The 17,500-nt window shown below is 43.0% G+C and overlaps 1 protein-coding gene and 1 long non-coding RNA gene across 11 annotated transcripts in view; one reads left to right on the forward strand and one right to left on the reverse strand.

Moving 5' to 3' along the window:
- LOC125634947 (uncharacterized) overlaps positions 1-17,500 on the forward strand; it is a 193,325-nt gene that overhangs the window by 96,258 nt on the left and 79,567 nt on the right. The window lies entirely within an intron of this gene.
- Positions 1-17,500, reverse strand: part of PROX1 (prospero homeobox 1) — a 56,802-nt gene that overhangs the window by 12,271 nt on the left and 27,031 nt on the right. The window lies entirely within an intron of this gene.

A 17,500-nucleotide genomic window follows, 5' to 3' on the forward strand; every position in this document is an offset into this window, starting at 1 on the left:
CTAAAGATTTTGCCTGTGGTCTGACCAAAGTATTGTGCCAGTGTCTGGAAGTGTGTCATATTACTAATGTTCCAAGAGTAAACACACTTGTAGGAAACAGCTATAGTTCAAGGCCACACTTAAAAAAATAAATGTTTCATCAGTCTTAGCAATGGAACAAATGGCAATAACACTCTGTATCATATTTTACAAAGCTTCAAAAGAACAATGTCCTGTTGAGTGAAATTCAGTAGCATTCTGTAAACATTAATTTAAGGAAATCAATAGGCTCTGTGAGCTAAAGGCATATTGCAAGATAAACTGGCTGGAGTGCTACTCTGTCAAACAGATTTTAGTTTTCTCGGGTAGATAAAGACGGTTTCAAAATGGGGTAACGTGTTGCAACCAAGGTTTGAAAACTATGTGGCCTTCAACAGCCTGCTTGTTCCTACTACAAAGCTGGATAAACATACTTTAAAAATGATAAGATTGGGTCAGGATTGATTTTGCTTTCAAATTTTATATAAAGTAGAATTCTTGGTGTGTGTGTGGGGGGTTGTTTCTTTAAAGTCTAATTATGAGCAGAAATAAATAAGTGCAGCACAGACCACTCAAGATGTCAGCCTGCCAGGGAGAGGTTAAATTATCCAGAAAGACAGCAGTGGGTTGTTTTTTTTTCAGTAGCAGGACTTTACGGATTTAAAAAATATCTTTATTCATGCCGACCTGGTGAGCAACAAGTCGTTTTGCCAAATAGAAAAGCCAAAATCTCTAGTGGACTTGGGATCAGAGGTCTTCAGCTGGTGAAAGCTGCTCACGTTGCAGAGCTGCATCCCCCCAAGGCCACGCTAATGGGAGGTAAACAGGTTAGAGGAGGTGAGCGGGAAGCTGGCTAACGTCTCAAGTTGGATGATCTATACAGTGGCAGCAGTGAGGGGCTCCACAGGGAGCTTCTTAACCCAAAGAGAAGGTGTAAACGGTATCTATTAGACCCTCTCCAGGATTAAGAGTCTGCCGTCGAGGGAGTACTCTGGGTGTGCACAGTTCCAAAGGAAACAGCTTTTTAAATGTGACTCCCCACCCATCACGTACGACATGGCTGCTACTCACGTGGCTGAATCTGCCACCGAGTGTGGAAATGGCCAACCAATTCTTCCAAGCCCCTGGCAGTCAGAGATAAAGCCCGCACGTCCCACCCTTTGCAGATGGCACCCCTATGTGCTTATGCATCCAGTGAGATTCTTGGACCGGATCTTACTGGGCTGCCGCCGCCGCTGCTTGTTATAGCAAACAAAGAGGCTTGAGTTGCTTGTACTATATGCCCACACTTGTCTGGTTTGCCCACCTATTCTCTCTCATTGCATTCTCACACTCTCTGCTCTTTGGGACTGGAATGGGTTGTATGACTGATTGTTTTGTCTTTCTTATAGGTGTGTGTACAGCACCTAGCACAATGGGCCCCACAATACAAATATAAAATAACCGGACTCCTCAAGCTCCTGAGGAAGAAGGTGCTGAGTGAAAACGATGAGGCTCCCCTTGCTGCAGCATTTGGCCACATTTCCTCCATTCCACTGCCCCCAACAACAGTGCCAGGCGGCAGGTTTGGCAGCCAAATCCTGTGTTTCCACTGTCTCCTCCATGCTGAGTTTCGGACTCCCTACTCCTTTCCAATCCACTCGCCTGCAGCTCTATCTGGAATACTCCAGAGCCACTGCAAAGATGGGGGTCAACCAAAAGTTAATGCTGCCTTAGGTTGCATGAATTTTTAGGCAGGATGGAGGGGAGATTGTAGCTACCTTCACCAGCCCCTCCCTATTTGTGGTTCCCTGGGGCTGCAGAGGGACCCCTAATAGGACAAGCTGCATGGTGCCATGGAGGCAGACCCTACCTTTCTGAATGGACTGGGGCAGATCTATCCACAGAGCACGCCCTCTGCAGTGCAGGGAACAAGAACTGGCCTCGTACAGTTTGTAGCTGTAAAGTGTAGATTTCTGTCACTACCAGGTGAATGCTGCTCAAAGCAGTGCTCCTTTGCTATCGGTTTTCTTGTTTTTCCAGAGTAGCTGGTGGAGTGCATTGCCTTTGCCCCGACTCCTCCTACATTTTTCAAACCACCACCCTCTTTTCTGGAGGAAGTAGAACGGCTGCGTGGGCCCATCTTTGTGCTGTGAGTTGGTGTGGCAGCATACCAAGCAGGAGGCATTGGCTTACACAGAGAATTTGGAGGCAGGTTTTGGAGTAAGTTGCTACACTTTTTGGCGTGCAAGCTGGGGCAGCATATGGCCCAGTGTTCTCAGTTTAAGTCTGACACTTAACATTATTTAACAGTTTCTGCATTAGGTGCTTTATAAGGTAAAGGAAATTAACAATTTTCAGCTAATTAGATCACTCAATTGGCTGAACATTCTGGACCCCTCTTAGGAAAAAAACAGGTTGGCTCAGGCCATGGAAAGGCTAATGTTGATTCCATTATCATTTATGAGGAGCGGGAGATATTTGGAAAGGGCATTTTTATTTTAAAAATACAAATGAATAATACTTAAATTATTGGGCACATCATTTCCCCCAGTCGTCTCCTTTTCTCAGATAAGGGTGGAGCTCGGCACTAATCTCAGTCACTTCTTCACTGGAGGCGGCACGGGGTACCTCATGGCAGTCTGGAATCCACACTAGCATTGCCTTCAGTCTTTGAGTCTCACTCAAATTTGCGCCTGCAGGACTTTCAGTGTAAGTGTTTCTGTAGATCAGCAATGGTAATAATTCATTCGCTTATCGAGATGTGAAAAGGGACTAGAACAGGGGTTCTCAAACTGTGGGTCGGGACCCCAAAGTGGGTGGTGACCCTGTTTTAATGGGGTTGCCAAGGCTGGCTTAGACTTGCTGGGGCCCAGAGCCGCATTGCCTGGGGCTGAAGCTGAAACCCTTGGGTTTCAGCCTTGGGAGGCAGAGCTCAGGTTACAGGCCCCCTGGCTGGGGCTGAAGCCCTTAGGCTTCCCTCCCGTGACCAGGGGCAGTGGGGCTTGGGCTTTGGTACCTCCACCTTGGGCAGCAGGGCGTGGGTGGGCTCAGGCTTCAGTCCCCGTCCCCCCCAGGGTCGTGTAGTAATGTTTGTTGTCAGAAGGGGGTCACGATGCAATGAAGTTTGAGAATCCCTGGACTAGAATCCCAGTGTATGCTTCCTTCTAGCACTGAGGGCACCTAGCTAGTGGTGGGAAACAGCCACAGCGATCTAGAAACACTCCACATTTGTGGGCACTGTGTTCCTCTCCAGCTGGGAGACTCATTTGGGGCAAATATCGCCGTGATTTCAATGTGGTCACCCCCCCCAGCACCGTGACCCTCATGCCAGCATCACAGGGGCTCCTGTGGTGTAGTGGTGTTGAAGGGGCAGAATTAATGCTGGAATGCTGACGCTAGTGATTAGTGCCCCAGCTGCTATTACAGAGAAGCAAAGCTCTAGCTCCAAGTTTGTAAGGGTTTGAAAAAGAAAAATTATGGAGACTCAGGGTTTGTTTGTTTTTTAAATTTTGTTGCTTACTGCTGCATTTGTATTCCTTCCTAACAAACTATCAATAAAACACAAACCTGAGCAAACCCTTGAACGCACAGCCCTAAAATCATTTTAAAATGCCTGGCTGAAGTGAGGCTCAAACCCCTCCCCCACTCCCATGCAAAGGTGTTGCGGCATTAAACCTGGACCACGATGCTATTAGTAATCCTGAGGCCTCCACCACAGCTCATAGCAGGGGAAAGAAAGCCTTGCTCTCACAAGGAAGGGAAGGGACAGAGGGAGTGCTGAGATGTCTGATAACATCAGAGAAGCCAAAGTGGTGGTGCAGTGAAAATGGAGACTGTGGAATACACTAGATTTAATCACTTACATTTAAATGAAGCTTTTTCACATAGGAGTCCAAAGTACTTTACAGACTCCACATAGGGATACAATACATAGCACACGGATACGAAACTGATATGTACATTTCACGTGCCATGGATGGATGGATAGAGCAGCTATTCTATAATGCAACATCCCTTCCATCTAGAACGGATCTATTTGGGACCCGATTCCCATTTAGCAATATGGGAAAGGCAGGGTAGTCCTGACCCCCTGACATCTATTTCCGACCCCCACCCTGGGAATCTTCTCCCCCAGTTGAGAACTCATGAGACAGAGGAATACTTTACCCACCCCCACTGAAATGCAGTCATGCCATGGTGTGGTGCAAACATTTTAAACATAAAAAAATACTGAAGTTTCAAACAGACAAAAGAGGATCTTAAATTACAATGATTTTGATCTCTCACCTCTTAAAATATGCAAATTCCTTCCCTCTCCCTGCTCCTCCTGACCAACATCTCTAAAACATTTTACTTCCAGGCTATCAAGTTGCATTCTGGAGAATTTTTCATTGGTTTTCCTGATGAGTTAGAAGTATGCGAGTATAGGGATTTACAATGGATAGCTCTTTACCTACTGCATCATTAATAGCACTGTAATAGTAAGGAAAAATCACTAATGAATTCCTATAGTTTAAGATGTTTTGGGGCTTAATATATGTTGGGGAGTAAAAGGAAAAAGTATATGCGTGGTTACTTTTACACGCACAAAGCTGCGTTAACCTCCCCTTGAATGAGAAATAAAACCAATAAATCCACGACTGTTCTGACTTACTGCCCCTTTAGCTCAGCCCCATTGTGACTAAACATGATCTGCTTTCAGCGGGATCGCCTACAATGCTGGGCAATGTTATATACCATGCTGCCAACTTCTGACAGGTACTGGACACCTGTGCCCAGAAGAGTGAATATGAGGTTGAGGCTGAACACTCAATTCAGGCTCCCTTGCAGTAGCTGCAAATAGGCCGCTCACAGGTTTTCTGGGACAGTAGCAACACAGGAGTGTTTTGTGCTGGGACAGAGAGGGCAGGTGACAGGGCCTGGATGCAGAAGAACATGTGCCTCTTTCGCCAATAACAGGCCCCTGCACAGATCTATTACCATGCACAGGGGAATTCTGCTGCGGGAGCTGGTGGATAAAATCAGAGTGCACAGTTGAAAGTGCTTTTGCAGCATGTGTAATAGGTACACCTCTTTGTAGTGTGGGTACCCTACTGTAACTACGCTGGCCAGTATTTGGCTTAGTGGATGGATCTTTAACACTGCAGTAACACATCAAATGTTTATATCCCTCCATTTACAGAGTACATATTACATGGCATAAAACCCTAATATAGGCACTCCTGGCAGTTCTGCCCAGAAAAATGAGAAAATATTTGTAATCTATTTTTCCTTTGGTCTATCTAGGAATTAAATCCCAGGCCCTGAAATGGCCCTTTTTGGTCTTAGTATGTGGGGTTTGGGGGCAGGTGGTCTGTAATCAGCTGGGCAGGGGAATGTCTGGAGTGGAAGGAAAATGTGCCTGTGTCCTTGCTCAGAATACGGGTGGGGGCCATGCCTGGGTAGGGGGAGTGAAGCAGAGCTTCACCTCCCCATGACACCATTGAACAGTTGGGAACGGGGGATGAAGGGGGGAGAAGGGGAGGAAGCTGATTGGCTCCAGTGAACCCATGTGTTCAAGCATTCCTGGGCACCCAGCAGCCAGGCTTGCTGCGGAAAGCTGCCCCAGCCACTCTGCCCTGTAGGTGGTGCAGTTGTCCAAGCTGGGTTTCCAGGGCTTGCTGTAGGTCTAAGATATTTGGGGTCAGAAAGGAATATTTTCTTGCTGGGCAAGACTGGAAGGGTATTGGTGGCTTTTTCTACCTTCCTCACAGCACCCTGGAGAGCTGGTAGGGGGATAAAGACAAGGGAGGCAACACTTCAAAATAAATAAATAAAAGAGGCTGGGAGTAATAAATGTTATTGCAACTTGTGGCTGGTGCCCAATGCAGATAAGAAGCTTTAAGGAGACAGCTCCTCAGGTAAATGCAAGCACATGGCCCAGGGATTGGTGAATCTGTGAGGCGAGAGGAGGTCTGAAGTCTTCACAGACTGAGCTTCCCCTCATCTGTCCCCTCATTGCTCCTTGCAGGAGGAAGGCGATGGGATTCTGCATTGGGCTGAAAAGGGAACTGAATAGCAGGGGTTTGGCTAAGACAAGCAGCCCATATTGCTTGGTTCCATGGCCTGAGGCCACTCAATGCCTCCCCACCAAGGCCCAACTGATGCCTGCTAGTTAAAAGCCTCTCATTTAATATTAAAGTTAATAAAGTTGTGACCTGCTGCTTTAAATCCATTCACATGTCTAAGTCATCATTCTCCTGCAAGTCCTGATCAATGCAGCAGTCTGTCTGCTTGGCAACGCATACTGCCCTGGTCCTCTGCTCTGTACACTGGTTCCCTATTAAATACAGAATTGAGTTCAAGGTCAAACTCCTCCACTGATCTGGCCTTAGCTACCTGAGAGACCATCATGACAGCTCTGTTTACATTGGGACCTTTTAAATATCCACCCCTAGGGGAGGCTCATGAGTTCAGGAGGTGGAACTTTTATAATAAGCTGGTCCTCACCAAGGGAACGGACTCCCCCAGGAGCTAAGAATGACCGTGTACCTCACACTGTTCAGAACGAAATGGAAAACTTATCTGTTTAACTTCGCTTTCTCTCAGTAAGCTCTTCCAATAGTGCCTTTCTTTCTCTCACACACACATGCTAATTGAGCTAGTCCTCGTACAAGCTGGCAAGGAAGAGAGAGAGATTGTTCTTCCTCTTATTAAACACTTGGCAGGTGCTCAGGTACTATAGTGATGGGGCCCACGTAAGCACCTAGATACCTGATTCTCCAGCTGCGGTGATAGCCTTAGTGTTGTTTTTCTTAATCTTGTAGGGAAATGTTGCCGCTTTAATATTATATCAACGTACTATGGCTTCATTTTTATAGGCTCTATTATTTCTTGTACTGGCACATGGTACGGGCCTTTCATGGATATCATTGATAATGGTTTTGCCCAGCAATCACCTCCTCATGGCCTCATAATGGGCGGGGACCCATGGACCTATAACTAGAGGGAATCGTGTCCATACAGGATATTGCTTGAAATAATGGTGCTATGATGATCTCATACTATGATGACATAAGAATGGAGTCACAATAAACTTGCAACGCTGTTGCTTTACCATCTCAATCATGCCTGGCATGTGCTTTGTAACAGGGCAGGGGGCACAGAGGGCAGATGTGTCAGAGGGAGGTGTTGACGTCGTTTATGATGATGCAGAGTCGCGCTCGTGGTTTTCAAAAGTTATAGAAATTAGCTGCGCTGAATGATTAGTTTTGCTATTTCCCAAATGCACCACAGTGCCATTTCACAAACTAGTGATGATGCCATTAAATACTTGACACACTTAGGGATAACAGTTCAAAGACCTACAGGGGAGGAGCATGCATTAAAGTCAAAGGGAGTCATACAGTTATAACAAGGGCCCTACCAAATTCATGGATTTTGGTCAATTTCACCGCCATAGGATTTTAAAGATTGTAAATTTCGTGATTTCAGCGATTTAAATCTGAAATTTCATGGTGTTGTAATTGTTGGGATCCTGTCCCAAAAAGGAGCTGGGGGGGCAGGGTTCGCAAGGTTATTGTAGGGGGGGGTTGCAGTATGGCTACCTTGACTTCTGCACTGCTGCCTTCAGAGCTGGGCAGCTGGAGAGTGGCGGCTGCTGGCCGGGAGCCCAGCTCTGAAGGCAGAGCCACTGCCAGCAGCAGCGCAGAAGGAAGGATGGCCTGGTCTGGTATTGCCACCCTTCCTTCTGCACTGCTGCTGGTGGGGGACTGCCTTCAGAACTGGGCGCCTGGCCACCAGCCGCCGCTCTCCGGCTGCCCAGCTCTGAAGGCAGCACAGGATGGCATGGTAGGGTATTGCCACCCTTACTTCTGTGCTGCTCGTGGTGAGGCGCTGCCTTCAGAGCTGGGCACCTGGCCAATAGCCACCCAGCTCTGAAGGCAGTGCAGAAGTAAGGGTGGCAATACCGTGACTCTCTAAAATAACCTTGCAACCCCCCCGCAACTCCCTTTTGGGTCAGGACCCCCAACTTGAGAAACACTGGTCTCCCCTGTTAAATCTGTATAGTATATGGGAAAAGCACACAAGAGACCAGATTTCATGGGGGAGACCAGATTTCACGGTCTGTGACGCATTTTTCATGGCTGTGAATTTGGTAGGGCCCTAGGTATACCCGCTTGCAACTCAGTGAAAATGTATTAGCTGTGTGAGTCTCTCGCTGTGTGTATGCAGGGGAGTGTTAACATACATTACAGATAAAGAGCGAGAGCCTCCAAAGCTAGGTCTATATTTAATTTTTAGTCTTCTAAAACTGTAAAAAAGAGTTCTATAAATTAATATTTGTTTAAAAACTGAAAACTTCATCTGAGTTGACACTAATATTACATAAGGCCAGATTCTCAGCTGGCATGGATCAATGTAGCTCCATTGACTTTTGGAGCTAATTTACACCAGCTGAAGATCTCACCCCAAGTTTAAATATGATGTGAGTGAGTTAAACCCAGGAAAATGAATGGTTATAACGGAGTAGCTAATCCACCTGCTTAAAAGCAGCACTATCCACTCTGTTATGTGATTTGTGTAGAACAGCTCCGATAAAGTTTCGAGGAGAAAATGGTTGCCTTGGTTTTTATAATCATGAAGTATAGAACATGCGAAATTCTTTAATATGAAGCTGTGGTAAGAACACACTTTGCATTTAGGAATCCTCCATCAGTTAGACAGTGATTGCAAGAATCGTTCCCTGTTCACAATTCAACACTACTTTCCAAAAAGTTTTGAATGAAACATAGTTAACATGTAATGTAAAAAAGACTGGAGAAAAATCGTGTGACATAACTATTACCTGATACCAATAGTAGGAATGTACATCTAGACCTAACACACAATTAATTGGTTCCTCCCCGTAACTGCGAGTTTGAAATGTTTCTAGTCTACTTATTTGCAGGGATGAATGAAAAGTCATAAAGGTTGTGAGGGATCAGTTTGGGCTGAAAGGGATTACAAACTAGGATGATCTGGGAGAAATGAGGATATATAGACTTTAGTTTCACCTAGGAAAATGGAAAACAGGGAAGAACTAGGAAGATGAATAAAGGCTCATCATAGACACAAAAGAACAGAGCAAAAAAGAAGCCTGGTTTTGGGCATTCTTGTCTGGCAAGGAGGCAGGCAGTAAGGCTAATGAAGCATTTGTGATATGGGACGTATGCCAGCGTAACAAAGAAGATGTGCATCAGCTCTGCAGATGTGCCAAAGCCCCCAGAGCAAAATAATGACATAATCACCATCAGTGTCACAGACCAGACTGTACACAAGGTGACATGGGAGAGAATAAATAAGAGTCTTTAGAGGCCTGTAGTACACACAGAGGAAGAAATAGCCGTTCCTCACTACTGCCACCACCCCAAGAGAGTTGAGTGATGTGGGGTATAATGTGTGCAGCTACCAAAAGAAATCTTGAATTGTGCAAGGCTAAAGCACTATAAATTGGAGCTTTTCTCAGTCTCCAGTTGACGTTTCAATTCCCCATACCCCTTGTTGAATGCAAAATGAAATGGCAGTAGGAGTCTGAAGAGTTTGCCAATTTTGGGAGGGGGGAGGAAGAGAAGGAAAGGACAAAAAGAAGGGGGTATCAGTAAATAATTGTAAAAAACAGAGCTGGAACTATCTCTGGCTTTCCCCCAAAATAATGTTACAAACTCAAACAAGGAGAGGTATATATTTTGGTTCATCACCCTCCATGAACGAAGCTAGAAAAGCAAAAGCACAATATTTTGCACATTAAAACACAAGATTATTATTTTATTGATCAGGAATAAAATAGTTCTAAGGGCAATTCAGTACTTAACATGTTATTGCAGTGGGGAGTAATCTGAAAAGCTTCAAGTAGCCTTAAAACACCTAACAGCTCTTTCTGCATCAGGTGCTTGCCTTGGTACAGATGTCTGGTTGTGTGGGTGGTTTTTTTGTCAAATTTTTTTGTTACTTTTGTCAATTTTTAAACATCTGTTTGAGAAGGTGAAACAACACTGGGAAGCAATCTAAGGACCCAATCTGGCAAACAATTATCAACAAGAGTAGCTTTACTCAAAGAGCTAAGGGTCTTCTCATATGCGTAAAGCTCCTAAAGTGCAGGACTGTTTGCAGGATCAGCCCCTATCAGAGTAGCTCAGAACAAAGAACTGGCTTCACCAGTGTCCCTTTTCATCGCTTCTAATGAAAGATTCATAAGAATAACTTTAATTTTTTATGACCGTTTTTGCATTACTGTATTAGCTGTGTGTACCTCATATGCAGTTTCTTCTTAAATACAGAAAACCTGTTGCAAACTGCATTGCACAACTTAATCAGTATAATAATTGATTTTGGTTGCTCTGTAGGTCTCCTTAACATGAAAAAAGTGCCATGGAGCCCAGAAAATATTTTGATGAGGTTATTCTTCTTTAACTCATATAGTTATGTCTATGAAGAGCATCGCTACTATTTTTGTAAATTAAAAACCTCCCTAATTTGCTAGTTAAACTGTTCAGCAGAAGAATGATTGTATTTGTCTTTTTTGGCTTCACCCTATTAACTGGAACAGTAACGTAACGATTGTTAATAAACAGCTTTAATTTGACCGTACTTCTCGCATATCTGCTAACTGCACCATATCTTTGTTTAGCATATCATTAGGGAAAACAAAGAGGCATGTATGTAATTTTGTTCTGTTGTATATGAAGTTTAATAATTATGCCACAGAGGATTCTAATTTAATCACAGAAGGGGCAACAATATTAATAATCTGTTAAGAAAACTCCAGCTTCTTTGCACTTTGAAGTTAGTGGCATTGTAATAGGTTTTTTGTTTTTTTTAAATGGACAAGTGTTTGTTTCTGTTGGCACTTACACCAATGTTTTCTTTTATGGATATTCCATTAAACATCCTTCTCCCCTCTCAAAAATCAATGCTTGTTTTGGGCAGGGGAGGAGGAAATTGATCAAAGCTGATATGGAGAGAAAATTTTTCAGGTATTGACCAAAATTTCCCCGGAATTATTTGATGATAATTTTTTAATCTTCCATTCAAAGAAAAAATAAGAGGGTCTGAAGAAGTTTTTAATTAGCTAAATAGCTGTGTAATCTAGATGAAATAAACATGCTAGTTTGAAAAGACTGTTAGAACTTTTTCAGCCATTTAATCCATAGACGGCTGAATACAATATGTTCCACAGAAAGATACAACCATCACCAGCAGCTGTTAGAAGAGAGCTTGCTCTCTGCTCCTATTGATAACCCTTTGTGGAATGAAGAAAAAGAGCTGAGGGAAGGAGAACTGAATGTCAGACAATAGACATCGCTACACACGCTGTCTCTGAACTTTCCTCATCTCTGAAGGACAATTAATTATGAAGGCCTTTGGGGTAGGTCGGAGCAAGGGAAAACCTACTGCTGGCCCAGCACTCCAGCCGCTATCTCTGTGTTTGTTAAATGGTTGTGCCTGTTGGGGAACCAGAGTAGCAGCCACCAAAATAGCCAATAGATCATTTAGGAAAAAAAGAGCAAAAGATTTTTTTTTTTTAATGTGTGGCTGTCCTTGTATAATTCTATTCTCACTGTGAAATCATCCATACACAAAACACAAGGACAATTTTTTTTTTTTTTTTAGAAGAGCCACAGGGTAGGTTACAGTCAGAAACGGCCGCTCAGTGGTGTGTTAAAAAGGATGGTCTTTTCACCAAATCATTTCACAGAGGCAAAACAGACAAACACAAAGAGTTGAAACTTTTTCTGCTACATTAAATAGAGTAACTGATAAGGTCAGACATATGATACCTAAAGACATGAATCTGTGAACTCTTGAAGTCAAAGGACTTCTCTGTGCAAAGGAACAATCTTTCAAAGGAAATAGATCATAGAACTCCACTGAATCCCCTTTAAACTTTATGAAGCAGGAGGAGAAAAAGCTCTAAGTAGGGAAGCTTGACAGAAGAGCCTTGAACTATTTTCTGAAGGAAAGATGAGACCCTCCCTAGGCTGTCACAAAACATCTTTTTTTTTCTAAAGGCTCTTCTGAACTTTGATATGTGCCAAGACACCGCTATTGAAAGCTGTATAATTATGTGCTATAGCCACTGTAGAAAATGCTTTGTTCATCTCAACAAAGAACAATAAGCAAAGTAAAGTGACATTACACTGTATCTTTTTCTTTAAGAATGTCGAGAAAGGTCACGGTATGTTATAACTAATAAAGCTGTTGAGTAAGGAGGTTTAAAGTTGATCTTGCTGTGCTTAAATGTAACCCAATGACAAAAAGGCAGAGGGAGCTAAAATGTAATGACGTTTAAAAAAAAACAACAGATAAAAAAATCAATGGGCCAGCCTCATTATACCAATGAATATCTTGATCCTAAAGGAGATAAATATAAAAATGAAGTGTAGTTGTGAGACAGAGTTTTCGTCTCCAAGCTTGGTGATTTCTCTCTTCAAGTTTCCCTTCAAGTTGTAGTTTGCAATTCAACTCAACAAGAAGCGGATTAACGAGTAGCAACTAAATGGTACGTACAATGCTTGCACATTCTATAGGCACATGAATTTTGTCACTTAATTTACAAATAAATTTCATCTCCTGTGAAAGTGGCAAGGGAAATAGAATTCTTTCACAAAAGAGTCTCCTCAAGAGGTTTTCTTCTTTTTAAACAAAAAAGCCCTGGGACGTCAATGAAAACAATTAAGAGACCAGTATGTCTAATGAAATTTCTCTTTTTGTGAGGGGCGGGGAGAATCTCTCTAAATACGTGTGCTCCAATTTTCCTTGAAAGGAATTATGACAATAATAAACCTTTCCTACAATACTTGTTATTCACAAACTGCAAAATAAGTTTTCTATTCTCTTGTTGCATATCATAAGGAATAAGTCCTCTGCCTTTTTCTTTCTTTTGAGAAAGGTCCTGGTATGCTATAACTGCTGAGTAAGGAGGTTTAAAGTTGAATAGAAAGCCAGGGGAGAGTAATATGTAAAGAAGACTGTTGTCACTTGCTTCTGGTAACACCTTAGAAAGGTCCAGGTTGCCTCTGTGCAGCATCTCAAATAGATGAAGGGGCAAGCTAGAAGTTTGCAAATAATAGCGCCTGCTTTCCACTTATACTAGGGCCACTTTACATTGCCCTAATTGTGTACAGGAGCCTTAAAGGGGGTATAAATCTTGCTTTAAAGCCCCTACAAGATTGCAAAAACACTGTAAAATTACCTTAGTGTAAATGAGAATCAGACATTAAAGGTTTAATTGCCCCTTTGATGCACATCAATTGAGGTCAAGAAGAGTCATGCTCATGCAAGTAGGAAAGAATATAGACTTCTAAAATGAGAATGTTAGTATCCAGGAGTTTCAAAAATTGCTATTTATGTAGGGTGCCCATTTGGAGATGCTTTAAATAGGCCTGATGTTCAGAGTATGGGTAGGACAGCACTTTTGGAAAATCAGGGCCCTTTAAGGTATCTCCAGTTGAGCACCCAAAAACTGAGGCACCCAAAAATCACTAGTCGCTTTGGAAAATTTGGGCCACTGGCATTTCTCTGAATTGTTCTTCTGATGCTTATGTAACCCACACACCTTCTGGGTGTGGTGTTCTGTCCCATCTAGTAGCACCAAGACCACTTAGAGAGAGAGATCAAATGAGTCTGCTCTACAGCCTTAGCTAACAGCCAGTTGGCTTTTAACTCATGTGGTAGAGGCTCAAGCACTGAACTCCAGAGCTCTCCGGTTCGATCCCACTCACTGGGGTCTGTCAACGTTACACTTAGATATGTGTTTTCTTATTTTTTTTGTAAACAAACAAAAACAAACTCCCATTGATTTCACTGTGTATGTCTGTACTGCAATAAAACACTCACGACTGGCCCAGGTCAGCTGACTCAGACTCGCGTGGCTCAGGCTGTCGGGCTATAAAATCTCAGAGTACATGTCCGGGCTTGGGCTGGAGCCCAGGCTCTGGGACCCCATGAGTAGGGAAGGTCTTTGAGCTCAGGGATCTACACTGCAATTTTATAGCCCTGCAGCCCAGGCCCCGCAAGCCTGAGTCAGCTGACCCAGGCCAATCGCAGAGGTTTTATTGCAGCGTATACATACCCAATGGGATTAATGTACAGTGTCAGCAGTTAAGCAAGTGTGTCTTTGCAACATCAGGGTATTCGTTAGGTTTTCCCTGACTTCATACCATTTTTACACATAAAGTGAACCTCTTAACCAGCTTTTTCAGTTTCTAAACAGATCATTGTACTTTGCAGACTCCTACATATAAATACACCATAACCAATGCTGTGCAAAAAAGGCATTTGTCACTTCATCCTTCATTGTAGAAGTATTACATATAGTTTATTCACAAAAATAATGCAACTTAGCAGAAGTTTCACTATTATGATCAACTTGCATATGTACCTCTGCAAGACTAGGTGAATTGCTGTGAAACAACATGCAAGCAGAGCTCAGAGAAACAGTTTGCAACAGCTCACTTTGGTGTTTATTTGCTTGCTACACACAGGATGTCTTAGAAAAAGTAAGATGTAGGTGGAAGGGCAACAACCAGAATACCTAATGTTAGGGGAGAGGTCTCTCCGGGTATGTCTCCACTGCAGTGTAAGCCTGTGCTTAATCCCAGGCTCAAACCTACCCCACCCCTTGCATCTACATTGCAACTGCGCTAACCCTGAGTTTGGACCCAGGGTCCCAGGACTCTGCAAGGCTGGAGGGTCTGAGCTCGAGGTAAGCCAGGACCCAGAGGCTGAGCCCTACTGCTTTGCAGTGTAGACTTGGGTCCTGGGAGTCAGCCGGAAGCATCCCACCATTCCATGGGACAATTTTGCTAGTCCTCTCTATCCCAAAATCTGTAATCCACTCTACTGAAAGCAGAAGCAACCCCCCTTTGCAAACAGCACTGGCTCAGGTCCGCATTAACCCATTCTCTTCTGATCACCAATCTGCAAGTACCCTATCAGAGAGCTTCCAGGGTTTGCAATGGAGACTGAACCGATCAAGCAATCTGCAAAGCAAGCTGCTTCCTGGTAACATGCAGGGTGGGCAGTAAAGTTCTCCCACAATGCACGACTGTCCTACGGCTACAGCGGCTACATTTTGGGGGGAAGAGGGTGCTAGGAACTCTGGGATATAGTTACTTTGACTCAGGTCTGTGTACTTCAGTATGGTCGCCAATACTTTCAAGCATGGGATAGAAAAGTCATAAAATAGGGTTAAATACAATGCAGATGCACAGGGTTCCCTAACATGGGTCAGCTGACTTGAGTCCCACTAAACCCAAGCTTACTTCTCAGTGTAGACATAACCTGAAATTTCAGAACTGAGAATGGGTCAGTCTCAGCCTCCTGAAGGGAAGTGAGAATGCAGAGTCCTGGGGAGACTATAATTCCTTTAATATATGAGAAAAATATTAAAAAAAAGGAAAATTATACAAGTGAGCAGGAATGAAGGAGGAGTGAGAGCCATGGAGGAGCTGAAATCCAGGTGTCATCTGAAGGCCAACATTCTTTGCCTATTTTAAACTAAGTTGTGTTTCAACTTTTTGCCACTTTTACACCAATGGCTTGGTAATCTTCCTTGCCTACCAGTGTCCCACTATGGTTGTAACAATGAGCTCTGGTGATCTTATAGGTGTGGATTTTGAAGGGGAGTTAGGAGAAGTTCCTTTTTTAAAAAAAGTGGAATGGGATCTATATGGGGAACTGTACATGAATCTTAGTGACTGTATTCAGCAGTCAGATATCATCGTGCTGGGCTCCCTAGAAATACCATAGATATGGAGTGGCTCCGAAAGCTGTCATCTCTTTCTGACCTTCTGCTCCACCTACACTGCAATATAAACATTATGGTTTAGGGAAGAAGGATGAACTGTTTTTCATTTGTGAAAAAAACTGCCCCAGGCAAAGAAGAAATCACCCTTTACTGAAGAAATCACATTTGCCATTTTTCTATCAGTCTGAATTTCCCTGCACAGCTATACTTACTGCATGTTCTGTTTCAATTGACCTTACAGGACAAAACAAATACAGAAACAAATCCATTCAACATTAAAAAAAAAAAAAAAAAAAAGTCAGCCATTGTATCCTGCTGGAGGTGTTGTATCTATCTCTGGCGCTGAGCCACAAGGCTACAATGGCAAAGCTAAAATGACAGGACGTGTAGCTTGTTAAGCATCTTATTTGACTCTGCTAAAAGCGGACACTTCCAATGCACTATGAAGGGAACCCAGTATCAGAGTTCCCTGAGCAAATTTGCGGCACAGTTTGGGATGAAGAACCAAATTCACCTGGTTTTATCACTTTCCCCCCTGTCTGCCCGGGTGTGTTAAAGTGTTTGCTGGCAAGTGAAACTCACACACAAAGGGTCAAGGGTTAGGAAATGCGGCATAGGTGATTTAAGAAGAGCCCACTATCAGACTTTAATCACATCAGAAGATCAGGAAAGCATCACTGAAATATGCGGAAGGAACTTTGATTATGTTAAATATGGCAAATGCTCAGCTTGCTAAATCCCTTTGGATCAAATTTCAGCATTACAGGACTTGTCCTTTTTGCTTTCTAGCTAGTGGGGGTGTGACTTGGCACTTATCAGGTAAGGTTATAAGACTACATTGAAGATTGCACCATGCAGTTTAATGATCAGCTCGTTTTTGGGTCTTTAGTGTGTGACAAACTCTAAATCAAGAAATGAGGTTCTAGGAAATTCATATTAGGATGGATAGATGAAGGGTCTTTTCCTACATGCTTGGGGAAAGGAGCATTTGAAGAGGCTCTTAGTTGTCTCCTGCTTAATTACTAGATCCCTTTTCAGAGATCTAATCTTTAGAAGAGGAGAGTTCAATCATTGGATGTGCATATAAAAACTTACCTCTGTATTACATGTGAGACATGCATTCTCAGGATTTGAGAATTTCCCTTTGGTTAAAAAAGCTCTATATTTCTCAAAAAAAAAGTTAACTATATCCATTAAAACTACTACTTTAAACTAACTTTGTGACTAAAACATTGTAAAGCATTAATAAACTCCTTAGGCCTTAAGTATAAGCAAAACTATTGTAAAACAATGCAACCCGATTCAGTCTTCATGTGTTCAGCAATCCAAAATATGGTTGACAATAAAAGGTAGGAGAAACTAAACTAGCATTGGAAAATAAACATTAAAAAAGTTAGTGACACTTCATCTCACTGTTCCTTTATGTTTCTCCCATCTCTGTTGTATCTCGTTATGTACTTAGATGAACACTTAGGGGCAGGGACTCCCCTTTTTTATGTGTATGACAGTGAGCTAGGGGGCCTTGCTCCCTAATTAGGGCTTCTAGGTGCTTCCTCGATACAAATAATAAGTCTGGATATGATTCTCATATGTAACCACTGGTAAATCTTTCAAGGAACACCCTCCTCTCTCCTCTTTCTTCATCCTTCTTTACCATGTAAACTTTTGCCTTGAAAACTCTGCACACACAATGGATTGGGAAAGGCCTCAGAAAACCTTTGCTTAAAGACC

Source organism: Caretta caretta, chromosome 3, assembly GCF_965140235.1.
Source record: "Caretta caretta isolate rCarCar2 chromosome 3, rCarCar1.hap1, whole genome shotgun sequence".
Lineage (NCBI taxonomy): Eukaryota > Metazoa > Chordata > Testudines > Cheloniidae > Caretta > Caretta caretta.